The sequence below is a fragment of the Giraffa tippelskirchi genome, chromosome 11, assembly GCF_054371585.1.
Source record: "Giraffa tippelskirchi isolate mGirTip1 chromosome 11, T2T-mGirTip1v1.2.pri, whole genome shotgun sequence".
NCBI classification, from domain to species: Eukaryota; Metazoa; Chordata; class Mammalia; order Artiodactyla; family Giraffidae; genus Giraffa; species Giraffa tippelskirchi.
This window is the reverse complement of record NC_137285.1, coordinates 112769179-112782772: the sequence shown is the minus strand read 5'-3', so window position 1 is coordinate 112782772 and position 13594 is coordinate 112769179.

The following is a 13594-nucleotide window of genomic DNA, read 5'->3' as shown; positions in this document are numbered from 1 at the left end:
GAAAAATTGATAAATTTGACTTCATCAAAATAAAAGAAAAAAAAACCTTTCGTGCCTCAAAGCCACCACTAAGAAAATGAAGAGACAGCCATAGGTTGAGATAAAACATTGCAAATAATATATCGATAAAGAGCCTGTATCTAAAATATATGAAGAACTCTTACAATCAATAATAAAAAGAAAAGGAAAACAAACCAATTTTAAAATTGGCAAAACTTTTAAGACATTTTACCAAAGAAGATGAACAAATGGCTGATGAGCACATGAAAAAATGCTTAGCATCATTTGTCAATGGTGTGTAAATTAAAACCACAATGAGATGCCAATGATATACTTATCAGAAGGGCAATAATAAAAAATATATACAACACCAAGTGTTGGTGGGGACACACGGAATTTGACATCCTTTGCATTGCTGGTGGGAATGCAAAATGGTACAAGCACTGTGGAAAATAATTTGTCAGTTTCTTAAAAGTGTAGCATAAACTTACCCACATGACACAGCAAATCCATTTCTATAAAGCTACCCAAGATAGATGAAAACTTATGTCCATACAAAGACACGTATGCAAATTTTCATAGCAGTATTATTCATAATGCCCAAAAAGGAAACAATCAAAATGTTCACCAATTGGTCAATAAATAAAATGTATTCATACATTATTTATTACATGGATATTGCATATCCGTGTAATGGAATCTTAATACTTGCAAGGAATAGGAATAAACTACTGATACATACTACAACATGGATGAACCTCAAAAACATCCTAAGTGAAAGAAGCCAGAAGCAAAAACTACAGATATGATACTCGACATCTGAAATATCTAGAAAGAACAAACCCGAAGGGATGGAAAGTAGATTAAGCGGTTGCCTACGTCTGAGGTGGAAGTGGAGATTAATGATTAAATGGACATTGAGGAACTTCTTAAAGTGATGGGAAATGCTCTAAAATTAGATTATGGTTATGGTTGTGCAACTCTACTGATTTATCAAATCAATGAAATTTTACATTTCCAATAGGTGGATTTTGCAGTATGTAAATTATACCTCAGTAAAGCTGTTTCACCCTGCTTATTTGTCACCCTGTTTATTTAACTTATATGCAGAGTACATCATGAGAAATGCTAGACTGGATGAAGCACAAGCTGGAAACAAGATCACCAGGAGAAATATCAATAACTTCAGATATGCAGATGACACCACCCTTATGGCAGAAAGCAAAGAAGAACTAAAGAGCCTCTTGATGAAAGCGAAAGAGGAGAGTGAAAAAGTTGTCTTAAAACTCAACATTCAGAAAACTAAGATCATGGCATCTGGTCCTATCATTTCATGGCAAATAAATGGGGAAACAATGGAAACAGTGACAGATTTTATTTTGGGGGGCTCCAAAATCACTGCAGATGGTGACTGCAGACATGAAATTAAAAGATGCTTGCTCCTTGGAAGAAAAGCTATGACCAACATAGACAGCATTTTAAAAAGCAGAGACATTACTTTGCCAACAAATGTCCATCTAGTCAAAGCTTTGGTTTTTCCAGTAGTCATGTATGGATGTGAGAGTTGGACCATAAAGAAAGCTGAGTGCCAAAGAATTGATGCTTTTGAACTGTGGTGTTAGAGAAGACTCTTGAGAGTCCTTTGGACTTCAAGGAGATCCAACCAGTCCATCCTAAAAAGAAATCAGTCCTGAATATTCATTGGAAGGACTGATGCTGAAGCTGAAACTCCTATACTTTGGCCACCTGATGCAAAGAACTGACTCATAAAAGACCCTGCTGCTGGGAATGATTGAAGGTGGGAGGAGAAGGGGATGACCGGGGATGAGACGGTTGGATGGGCATCACTGACTCAATGGACATGAGTTTGAGTAAACTCCAGGAGTTGGTAATGGACAGGGAGGCCTGGCATGCTGCAGTCCATGGGGTCACAAAGAGTAGGACATGACTGAGCGACTGAACTGAACTAAACTGAAAGATGTTTCAAAGAAAACAAAGAAGAAATAAAAACTTTTGGACATAAAAAAGTTGGAAAAAAGTCATTACTGGCAAACCAGCACTAGGACAAGGTTAAAGGAAATATTCCAGCAAAAGGTAAATCATACCAGATGGAAATCTAGATCTACAGAAGGGAATAAAGAGTACTAGAAATAAAAATATATGAGTGTATTAAAAAGCAGAGATATCACTTTGCCAACAAAGTTCTGTACAGTCAAAGCTATGGTTTTTCTAGTAGTCAAGTACAGATGTGAGAGCTGGACCATAAAGAGGTTGAGTGCCAAAGAATTGGTGCTTTTGAACTGTGGTGTTGGATAGGACTCTCGAGAGTCCTTTGGACTGCAAGGAGATCAAACCAGTCAACCCTAAAGGAAATCAACTCTGAATATTCACTAGAAGGACTGATGCTGAAGCTGAAACTCCAATACTTTATCCACCTGATGCTAAGAGCCGATTTATTGGAAAAGACCCGGATGCTGGGAAAGATTGAGGCAGGAGGAGAAGGGGGCAACAGATTGACAGATGATGAGATAGTTGGATGGCATCACTGACTCAATGGACATGAGTTTGAGCAAACTCTGGGAAATAGTGAAGGACAGGGAAGCCTGGCATGCTGCAGTCCACGGGGTCACAAAGAGTCAGACATGATTTAGCAACTGAACAACAAATCTATTTCCATGAAACAAATCACTCCAAACCTTAATGGTTTAAAACAACAAATATCTGTCTCACTGTCTCTATGGGTCAGTTTTGGGAGACAATTCTCCTTTGCATTTCTACAACATCTTCTATCCATTTTGTTCCAGACTATCTTTTAAAGAATGTTTGTATGGTAAAGAGCCTAGGAAGACAGAGTTTTCCCTGGTGGCTCAAGCCATAAGGAGTCTGCCAGCTATGTCGGAGACCCAGGTTCAATCCCCAGGTCGGGAATATCCCCTGGAGAAGAAAATGGCATCCCACTTCAGTATTCTTGCCTGGAGAATCCCATGGACAGAGAAGCCTAGCAGGTTACAGTCCATGGGTTGCAAATAGTCAGACACACGACTGGGCGACTAATACACACTTCCTCCATGGTGGAGGGCAGATTTGTTTCTTGTCTAATAGGAAAATGTCTTTGTCTTCAGCAAAGGTTGAGTAGGTTTGCTGGAAGCCTCCAGCTTTTAATCATACACTGTCAATGTCAAAGTTGACTTCAGGGTGTTTTCTCTGTGTGGTCCAAACACAAACTTAACTAGTGATTATACATTACTATGCTCCAGGAAATATCTATCCCAGGAGCCTGGGGGGGGGGAATAAAAAAATTGAAAATATTGTCCAGTAGGAACACAATGAGGGTAGGAGGAGAGAACTTCAAAGTAGAGAAACACACTGCTCAGCAGGACATGGTGACAAAGGCTCTTTGGTGTGCAGGACTGTGGCTAACTTGGTTGCGAGAGCCAGAGCTTCCTGCCCCTCAGAGATGCATGAAGATAGGAGCTTGCTGAAAACTGAGATGGGCTCTTGAGTGAGAAGAGAAACCATAGTGTGGCACCCACAGAGTCTATGGGGTCACCAAGAGTTGGGCACGACTGAACAACTGAACTGAAGGACTCATTTTCCCAGAATGAAGGGACTCACAGAGTACTCAGCACATTGACTGAAAATACATTCATGTGTGGCAGTTGGTGAAATTCAGAACATCATTGTGTCATTTCAGATTCTAAAAGCTTCTAGAAAGTAAAAACAGGTTATATACACTCAGGAATCAGAATGGCTTCAGAATTCTTAACAGCAACATTGGAAGCCAGAGTGGAATGAAGAATTGCTGTAAAAATTCTGTAGGCCAATAGTTTCTGACTGAGAATTCTATACCCTATCAAACTATAATCAAATGTGAGGATAGAATAAAGACATTTTCAGACATGCCTGAAATGCACCCTTTCTCATCAAAATAAGAAATACTAAACAAAGAAAGCAGAAGCTCCGACAAGACGAGGTGAAGAGTACATGAAAGGTGACAGTGAGGAGAAGTCCTAGGGTGGCAGCCTTGCACCCGCTGCAGAGGACAGGCAGTTCTGAGGAGAGCAAGGCGGTTCAAAGGGGGCACTGTGGGCTCTCACCAGGCTAAAACTAATGAAACCGCAGGTACGTGGGATCTCCCAAACAAGGGTGTAAGCCAAAAAAGAGGAAGAACTGTACCCCAATTCTAGGCAGCAGCGACTCCAACTCAGGAGAAGTTAAGAACAAAAATAAAAAGAATTCCCAGGATGACAGGCAAGGATAGTTCCAGAGAGATCTGAGTATGAGGACTAGCGTGCAACAGTTACTGTGGGAAAATGATGGTTTCCAGGAGTGTCTTCAAGAGAAAAATTCAAACTGATAGGTTTTCTGATGCCATTGACCACGAGGAATACTATAGTGAAAGATTATTGGAAGTTTTCAGAAGAGTTGTTGTTGTTGTTCAGTCACTCAGTCATGTCCAACTCTTTGCGACCCCATGGACTGCAGCACACCAGGCCTCCCTGTCCATCACCAACTCCCAGAGTTTACTCAAACTCATGTCCATTGAGTCAGTGATGCCATCTAACCATCTTACTCTTGGTCGTCCCCTTCTCCTCCTGCCTTCAATCTTTCCCAACATCAGGGTCTTTTCAAATGAGTCAGTTCTTCGTATGAGGTAGCCAAAGTATTGGAGTTTCAGCTTCAGCATCAGTCCTTCCAACGAATATTCAGGACTGATTTCTTTTAGGATGGACTGGTTGGATCTCCTTGCAGTCCAAAGGACTCTCAAGAGTCTTCTCTAACACCACAGTTCAAAAGCATCAATTCTTCGGTGCTCAGCTTTCTTTATAGTCCAACTCTCACATCTATACATGATTACTGGAAAAACCTTAGCCTTGACTAGACGGACTTTGTTGGGAAAGTAATGTCTCTGCTTTTTAAAATGCTGTCTAGGTTGGTCATGACTTTTCTTCCAAGGACCAAGCGTCTTTTAATTTCATGGCTGCAGTCACCATCTGCAGTGATTTTGGAGCCCCAAAAATAAAGTCTGTCACTGTTTCCACTGTTTCCCCATCTATTTGCCATGAAGTGATGGGACCAGATGCCATGATCTTAGTTTTCTGAATGTCGAGTTTTGAGACAACTTTTTCACTCTCCTCTTTCACTTTCATCAAGAGGCTCTTTAGTTCTTCTTTACGTTCTGCCGTAAGGGTGGTGTCATCTGCTTATCTGAGGTTATTGATATTTCTCCTGGCAATCTTGATTCAAGCTTGTGCTTCATCCAGCCCACTGTTTCTCATGATGTACTCTGCATATAAGTTAAATGAGTCCTTAAGTTCTGGGAAAATCTCTTGAATTATTTCTTTTATAATTCCTTCCCTCAATTACTCCTGTTGTTTGACTGCCTATTATTGGAATGTCAGAATTGTGGACTAGTCCTTTAATTTTCTTATCTTCTGTCTCCCACCTTCCATCTCTCTGAAATTTCCCCTTACTTCCTCAGAGATATTTTTCAATTTTAACTTTTCATCTTCCTATTGATTTTTTCATTTCTGCTATCATGGTTTTAGTTTCCACAGGCCCTGTTTTGTTCTTTGAATGTTGCTTTATTGAAAAACAGCAAGGAAAGTTCATCTCTTATCTCTTTGAGCATACTGATAGTTATTTAGAAGTTTTCCTTTTCCTGCATTACTTTTCTTTCCTTTTACTTTCATCTGCTTGTTGGTTTTGGTCTTTATCATTCCTGTTAGAGGTTTTACTCAGATGTTTGTTAATCATTGATTGCCTGCTCTTGTTGAAGATGGGACACAAAACAGATTTGAAGCTTTGAGCACACGGATGAGACTTGTTGATTTGAAGTTTCACTGTGGGATGATCTGACTAGGTCATTTGTCGGGGAGCCCCCAATGTCAGTGGCTCTATTTGTTTCTCCTTTGACTGATCAGATCCTTCAGAAAAGTGTTTAATCATCTGTTCAGAGGGTAGATAACCTGGCTGCTTGCCTTCTAGGAGCCAGTAAGGGAAAGAGAGATGGGAAGTCTCAGCATTCAGCCTTCGGTAAACACATTTATCAGGCCACACTGCCCCGCACATCCCTTAATACAGGGACTCTTCTTTTTAAAAAATCCTTTCTGGACAATAACTCTTCAGTCTTCCACTAGAGTGGATAAAGACAGTTACTCGGGGGGATAAAATATGCAGGGGACTCTAAGAATCCATTTCATAGGCAATGTTCAATCAATTTTCCTAAATTTATTTCCCACTTTATTTGTCCTCAGTTCCTGAGCTTTAGAAGAGTCTGTGGTATAAAGCAGGCTGGTTCTCTGTTTTTCCCTTTTTATGCATAGGATTCTGTTTCTTAAATCTGCCAAGTTAGTTTACTACTTATCCATCTGCTTTCCAGATTCCAAATTTTTATTGCTGCTGTGTCATCTCCTTTCTCCGCTATCCTTGAGAATCTCTGTTACCCTAAATACCTTTACTGTGGTTTTAGTGGACAGAGGAGCCTGGCGGGCTACAGTCCATGGGGTCAGACATGACTGAGCACACACATGTTCATGCTCAGGAGGGAGCAAAATTATGTGTGTACATTCAAACCACCACCTTTAATTGAATACTCTTAAATACTTTATATTAACTCATGGGTGCAACTCTGAAGGTTGGAATTCAGTTCAGTTCAGTTGCTGTCATTATCTGACTCTTTGCGATCCCATGGATTGCAGCACATCAGGTTTCCCTGTCCTTCACCAACTCCCGGAGCTTGCTCAAAGTCATGACCATTGAGTCAGTGATGCCATCCAACCATCTCATCCTCTGTCATCCCCTTCTCCTCCTGTCTTCAACTTTTCCCAGCATCAGAGTTTTTCCAATGAGTCAGTTCTTCCCATCAGGTGGCCGAAGTATTGGAGCTTCAGCTTCAGCACCAGTCCTTCCAATGAATATTCAGGACTGATTTCCTTTAGGATGGACTGGTTGGATCTCTTTGCAGTCCAAAGAACTCTCAAGAGTCTTCTCCAGCACCACAGTTCAAAAGCATCAATTCTTTGGCACTCAGCTTTCTTTATGGTCCAACTCTCACATCCATACATGACTACTGAAAAAATCATAGACTTGACTAGACTGCTTTAAAAAATCAAAGCCTGGACCTTTGTCGGCAAAGTAATATGCTGTCTAGATTAGTCATAGCTTTTCTTCCAGGGAGCAAGTCTCTTTTAATTTCATGTCTTCAGTCACCATCTGCAGTGATTTTGGAGCCCCCCAAAATAAAGTCTGTCACTGTTTCCATTGTTTCCCCATCTATTTGCCATGAAGGTTGGAATTATTTTCCCCATTTTACTTGTTGAGGGAAAATAACTTATTCAAGATCACACAGCAGGTACATACTTGGATCTGTCTTAAACACTTTCTATTTATATACAAATGTATAGAATAGAAGTTGCAAACTGGAAACCTGCAGACAGACACAGCCTATAGAGATTTTTGGTTTTGGCCCCCAGAGTATTTTTAAACTCAGGAAATTTCACACAAAAATCAAGCGTTTGGCTTTACTTGAAAAATCCAAAGATCTGGCAACACTGGACTTGCATTCCAGCAGGATAAAACCAGCTGGAATGGAGTTGCATCCGCTCCTTTTAAATGTGGGACCCTCTTTATAGTTTGCTACAGTCCTAGCATGTCTGGGCTTGTTTGTAACACTCATATAGGTCACCTACCTGGGTCCTGTTTACACATTTTATGAATTTTTAGTTAAACAAAATGAGTCTTACTATATAAACTGTTCTGGATCTTGCTTTTTAATTTAATTTTATTAAGTACCACTTTGTGTCTGTTTATCTGCCCCACTTACAGCTGTTGTCCTCTTACTGTGCAAATGATCAAATATACAAGTGAAGGCCTCCTGTAATTGGGTCCTTGCTATTTGATCCTTTTCCCTTCACCCAAAGTTGACTGATCCAGGGACAGACACCTAATCCAAGCTGAGACAATCAAATACTCTTCTTCTGGGAATCTGAAACTTGGACCATCAAAATTATCAGAGCTGCCCTCATTCCTTTCCTACCAAGATTTGCTTATTTGGTAATTCATTGGATTCTATGAATGAACTATCACAGTATCCTTCCAATAAATTCCTTACTCACACAGTTTTGCTTTTGCTTAAGCCAGAGCTGTATGTTAGTTTTTTATATACTTTTCTCTCCTTTTCCCTACTGATGCAGCTACCCTTTTCCAAACTTTATAAAAAGTAATACCATTAACATCTTTAAGTTAAAACAGCTTTAATGAGATGAATTCATATTCCATATAGTTTGCCCTGTACAGTTCAATCATTTTTAGTATATTCAGAGTTGTGCAATCATCACAAATTTAGAACATTTTCATCTCCCCAAAAGAAACTCTGTACCCATTAGCAGTCACTTGCTGTTGACCCTCAATGGTCCTCTACACTCAGCCTTAGACAACCATGAATGTACTTACTATTTCTATAGATTTGCCTACTTTGGACCTTTCATATAAATGGAATCTTACAACATGTGGTATTTTGTGATTGACTTCTTTCATTTTGCATAATGTTTTCAAGGTTCATCCAACCTATATTCTGTATCATGAATTCATTTCTTTTTATTACTGAATAATATTCCATTGTGCGGATATACCATATTTTGCTTATCTATGTTGATGGACATTTAAGTTGTTTCTACTTTTTGGCTATTATGAATAATATTGCTGTGAACATCCATGTACAAGCTTTTTTGTGGATATGTGTTCATTTCTCTTGGATTTATACTTAGAAATGGAATCACGGGTCATATAGTAACTTGATGTTTAACTTAGTGAGTATCTGCCAGACTGTTTTCCAAAGCAGCAGCACCATTTTACATTCCTACCAGTGGTATATGAGGATTCCAATTTCTCCAAATTGTTAACGCTTGTTATAATCTACCCTTTGATTTTTTTTCTGGTGGGTGTGATGTGGCATCTCATTGTAGTTTTGTTTTGCATTTCCCTGATGTCTAATTATATTGACCATCTTTTCATGTGCTTATCAGCCATCTGTATATCTTTTTTGGAGTGATGCTGATTCAGATCCTTTGTCCATTTTTAATTGGGTTGTCTTTTTATTGCTTAGTTGTAAGAGTTCTTTATATATTTTACTTACAAGTCCCCTATCAGATAAATGATTTGCAAACATTTTCTCGTATTCTGTGGTTTGTCTTTTCACTTTCTTCATGGTGACTATGGAAATAAAAAGTTTTAACATTTGAAAGAAGCCTAATTTATTGATTTTCTTGTCACTGTGATCATTAACATTTTGACTTTTCCATATACTTTCCCAGATATTTTCTATGTATTTGAATAAATATCAGATGATGTATACTTCATTACTTTTATGTATTTAATAAATTGTGAACAATTTCCATGACTGTATTTCATTACTAACATTATAGTATACACTGCATGAATTTACCATAACCTGTTTATACCGTTGCCTAGAGATAGACATTTAGGTCATTTCCAATATTTTTTTATTATAAGCAATCCTTGTACCAGCATCTTTGCATACATACCTAGGTTATTTGACAGAAGAAACCAGTACTGAGACATATGACAGATGCATGATGAAAGTCAAAGAGGAGGAGCGCTCATCAAGCTTGTATTGGATAAAATGTAAGTTATGCAAAGAAGACTTTAAGCTAAGGCTGGAAAGACAAGACTGTGGCTAAAACACTGAGGGTCTCAACTATCAGCTTAATAAACATAGATTTGGAAAGCCACAGAAGTCTTTTAAGTGGGGTTTTGACTTGATAAGAGCCATTCTATTCCACTTTGATAATGCAAGAAAAAAGCTGATTTCCAAAACCTATGTTCCAGAGAAATTGGAGGAAAACCAAGGGATGCTAGTACCATAGCCAGAAGACTAGAAGCTTCAAGAAGGGTGTCGCCAATTAGGTCATATGATACAGAGAAATCAAATTACACAATTAAGCAATAAAAGAATTGTGGTGGTATTCATCTGAGTAAAATATCAATGGACAGGAGGAGCCTGAGAGACGAAAGTATATGTCACAAATAACATAATTCTTTAAAAAAAAACACATGGGAAATGAGGAGATAGAGGCAGTAAATGTATTTGTTAGGCTAGGCTATGCGGTAGCAACAAACCACCCTCAAATGTCTGTGCCTTACATTGCTTCTTTCTTATACTCCATGTCCTGGGTGGAATGCTCCACACAGTCACTTAGGAGCTCAGAGTGATGAAGGCTCCATCATCTTGAAGTTTTAACTTTTAGAAGACAGAACCCCCTCCACAATTGTCTCAGTCATTGAAGAGTCAATTGGAAGGTCACATGCTAGTTGCTCTCTGCTTTGGTCCAGAATGAGATACTAGTCCCAGTCAAAGGAGCTGGAATATGGGGTGAGCACCACTATCTCTGATATAGGTAGTGTAGACTATATAAAATTTGTTATAAAGGGAAGAAAAGAGATAAGGTAGTAGCTTGGGTGGCAGGCAATGAGCACATTTTGTTCTTCTGATTGCTAGAGAATTGAGTTTGTTTGTAGGACAGGAGTGGATAAGCAATGGAGCCTGCTACTGGTCCTGGAGAAGGAGGAAGAGGGAACGAGGGGCTTCAGAAAGAATACTTGGCCCTCTTTCTTTGAGATTGGCAGGAAGGAAAAGAAGGAAGTGTAGATAGCTAATATGTGGGTGTATAGGCAGGAAACTGAGGAAGCTCACACCTGATATTTTTAGTTTCCTAAGTGAGTGACTGAACTGAACTGAACTGAAGAAGTAGGAAGCAAGTCAACTGATAAAAGTGGTACTAGTGGTGGTGCTGGTAGGAGGAATCAGAAGCAGGTTGTGAGCATTTTGGAGTTTGGAGAAGGTTCTCAAATCTATCTCCACAAAGCCATCAGCCCTCGAGTGGACAACTATGATAGTTCTTATCTGGTTTACTTACCTGCACTCAACCCTTTTAACATACTACTAGTGGGTTGACCTTTTTTAAAAGACAAGGGAAATCAGATAGTGCCATCTTCTGCATAAAGCCCTAAAAACCCATAAAACCCCACTGGTTCAAAAATCCTTAAAATGGCCCAAAGATATGGTTCATATTGACTTTTCCAACCTTGCCCTCATTCCCTCCATACATCCTTACAAGGTCACCTTTCATTCACTTCCTCCTTCTTGTCTCAGGTCCTTCACAGATCTCCCTCTTTCTACCTGGAAAGCACTTCCATTCTGCTTCCACTCCTTTCACTATGCTCATTTGAGCCCTTCCTTTAGGTCTGAAATTAAATGTTACTTTCTCAGGAAGGTCTTTCCTGACCCTTCAGACTAGGGTAGCTCTTCCTGTAGCACATTCTTGTACTTGGAGTTTTTTCCTTTGCAGCCCTCTTCACAACCATAATTATATGTTTATACATAGAGGACAAAGTGTCTCTCCTTCTCTACACTATAATTCTATGAAGGCAGCCACTGCGTCTGTTGTTTCTATCTACTGTTACGTGTTTAACATGCAGCACATTGCCTGGTGCATAACAGACAACAACAACTGTGTAGGGATAACCAAGATTACAATACCTCTGAAAGCCCTATCAAGGCTGAAGAGCACAGAATTGTTTTAGAGCCAATCTGCCTGGCTGAACTCAGCAGCCCAGGTATAGGGGTGGAGAAGGCAGATGGTTGGACTGACACGAGTTTAGTTTTCAGAATCAGTGTGTTGACAGAAGGAAAATAAGGCTGGTTTTCATGCAGCATTATAAGATCTAGGCAGAGTAGGGAAGAAAAGGAAATATTAAGGGGAGTGGTGGACTAGGGAGAAGATTGTGAGGACAAAAGCCTGGTGGTATCCTGGATGTCAAGGGGCAGGTACAGTGGGAGTGAAGGTGAGAGAGCTGGGGAGACAGGAGATGATATAGTCAAAGATTTAGTGTACTAGACCTTAAGATCTCCAAAGTGGAGTGGCTCCAGATCTAGAGAAGGTCCAAGATATAATTGTGGCTGTGAAGTGGTGGTTATTGTTGCCAATATTAAGAAAGAAAGAAGCTAGAATGTTTAATATCTTCACATAGTGAAGTCACCTGGGTGATGGCAGGACTTGAAGTAGAAAATTTCGGGACAGAAGTGGTCAAAACATAACCACTGCAAAGACGGCATAAATGGCATGAGCCTCAAAGACAGGTCCTCCCTTCGTTCCTTCCATTCTTGGATCACTCATTCAAGAGTTGAGGTCCCAGGACAGAGTGTCTGATGGGCTGAACTGGATAGCATAAGCCTTAAAGGAAAAATAACTTTTGCATGCGATAGAAGCATGGTAGTAGGTTAGTGTCAATGGGGAAGGGAGGGTCTAATGGAATATGAGAGAATAGGCAGTTTTTAATCAAGAGATTGGAAGAGGACATTGGGGAGGCATGGTCTTGAGAGCCAAGTAAACTGCCATGAACTTACAGTTTACAGGAGAGGTTTTTGTCTGTTTTACAATGGATCAAGGGTTCTTCCAACAGTGAAAGTAAAAGTAGCAATGTGTAATAAAGAGAGGGCAAGCTCTGGATTAGAGATCAGAGTTCCATTTATGGCCCCACTGCTTGCTAGTTGATCAACCTTAGCTAGTTATTTCACCTCTTGGAGCTCAGTTTTTCCACTTGTGAAATGATAATGTCATAACTGGCTTACTATGAGGATTGAATACATGATTGGATGCAAAACCGCACTGTAACCTGTAAAGTGCTGTCCACTCATGAGTGTTATTATCATTATTGCCCAGTGAGTTAATGGCAGCATGTGGACAAAAGTTTGTTAATTCTTAACTCTTAGAACATCATGGGAGGAAGGCGGGACAAAGGCTATCTCCATTTTACAGGTTCATTTATTCAAGAAACCTCACTGAGCGCTAATCGTATGTCAGGTACTGAGCCGGAAAAGGGATAGTAAGATGAATCAGACACAATCCATACTGCTGGAGCTCACAGACTAATGGAGAAGACATACACAGTAACATGTTAAGTTGTGTTACCTGGTATAATAGTGGAATAGAGAGTATTGTGTGAGCACAGAAAAAAAAAAGAACTAGGGAGAGCCTGAGAAAGCTTTATAGTAGAAGTGGCATGTGAGCTGGGTCTTGAAGATTAAGCTAGGGAAGAGGATATGCCATGCCCAGTAAGTTAGTGATGGAGACCCCAGCAGAACCCAGGGCCACAGACTAGCAGTTATGTGCCACCTCCCAGTGCTCTCAGAAAGGAAAAAAAGCCTCTTTGGTTCCACCCAGGAGCTTATTCTCTGTTTTGCTAAGGGTCTGGCTGCCATGGGAACAACACTGTCTTTGCTTAATCCCTTTGCAATGTGCTGTTAGGGTGCAAAGGTACAGCTCAGATCCCCCAGACATGAGGCATCCTGCTTGTTTCCATCTCCTAGCCTCTTCCCAATTGCCTGATGATGGCTGTTACTGGCTGATTGCCCTGCCCTGATGTGGGAACCAGTGAGAGGCCAGGAGGTCAAATCATGAGTAGTTCCCCCAGGAAACCAGCAGGGCATTAAAGGAATCATGACTTGTCAAGCATATCCCTTCTCCCTTCACTGTTTCCTTCAATAACCTTGAGGAAAAACCAGATCTTGCCT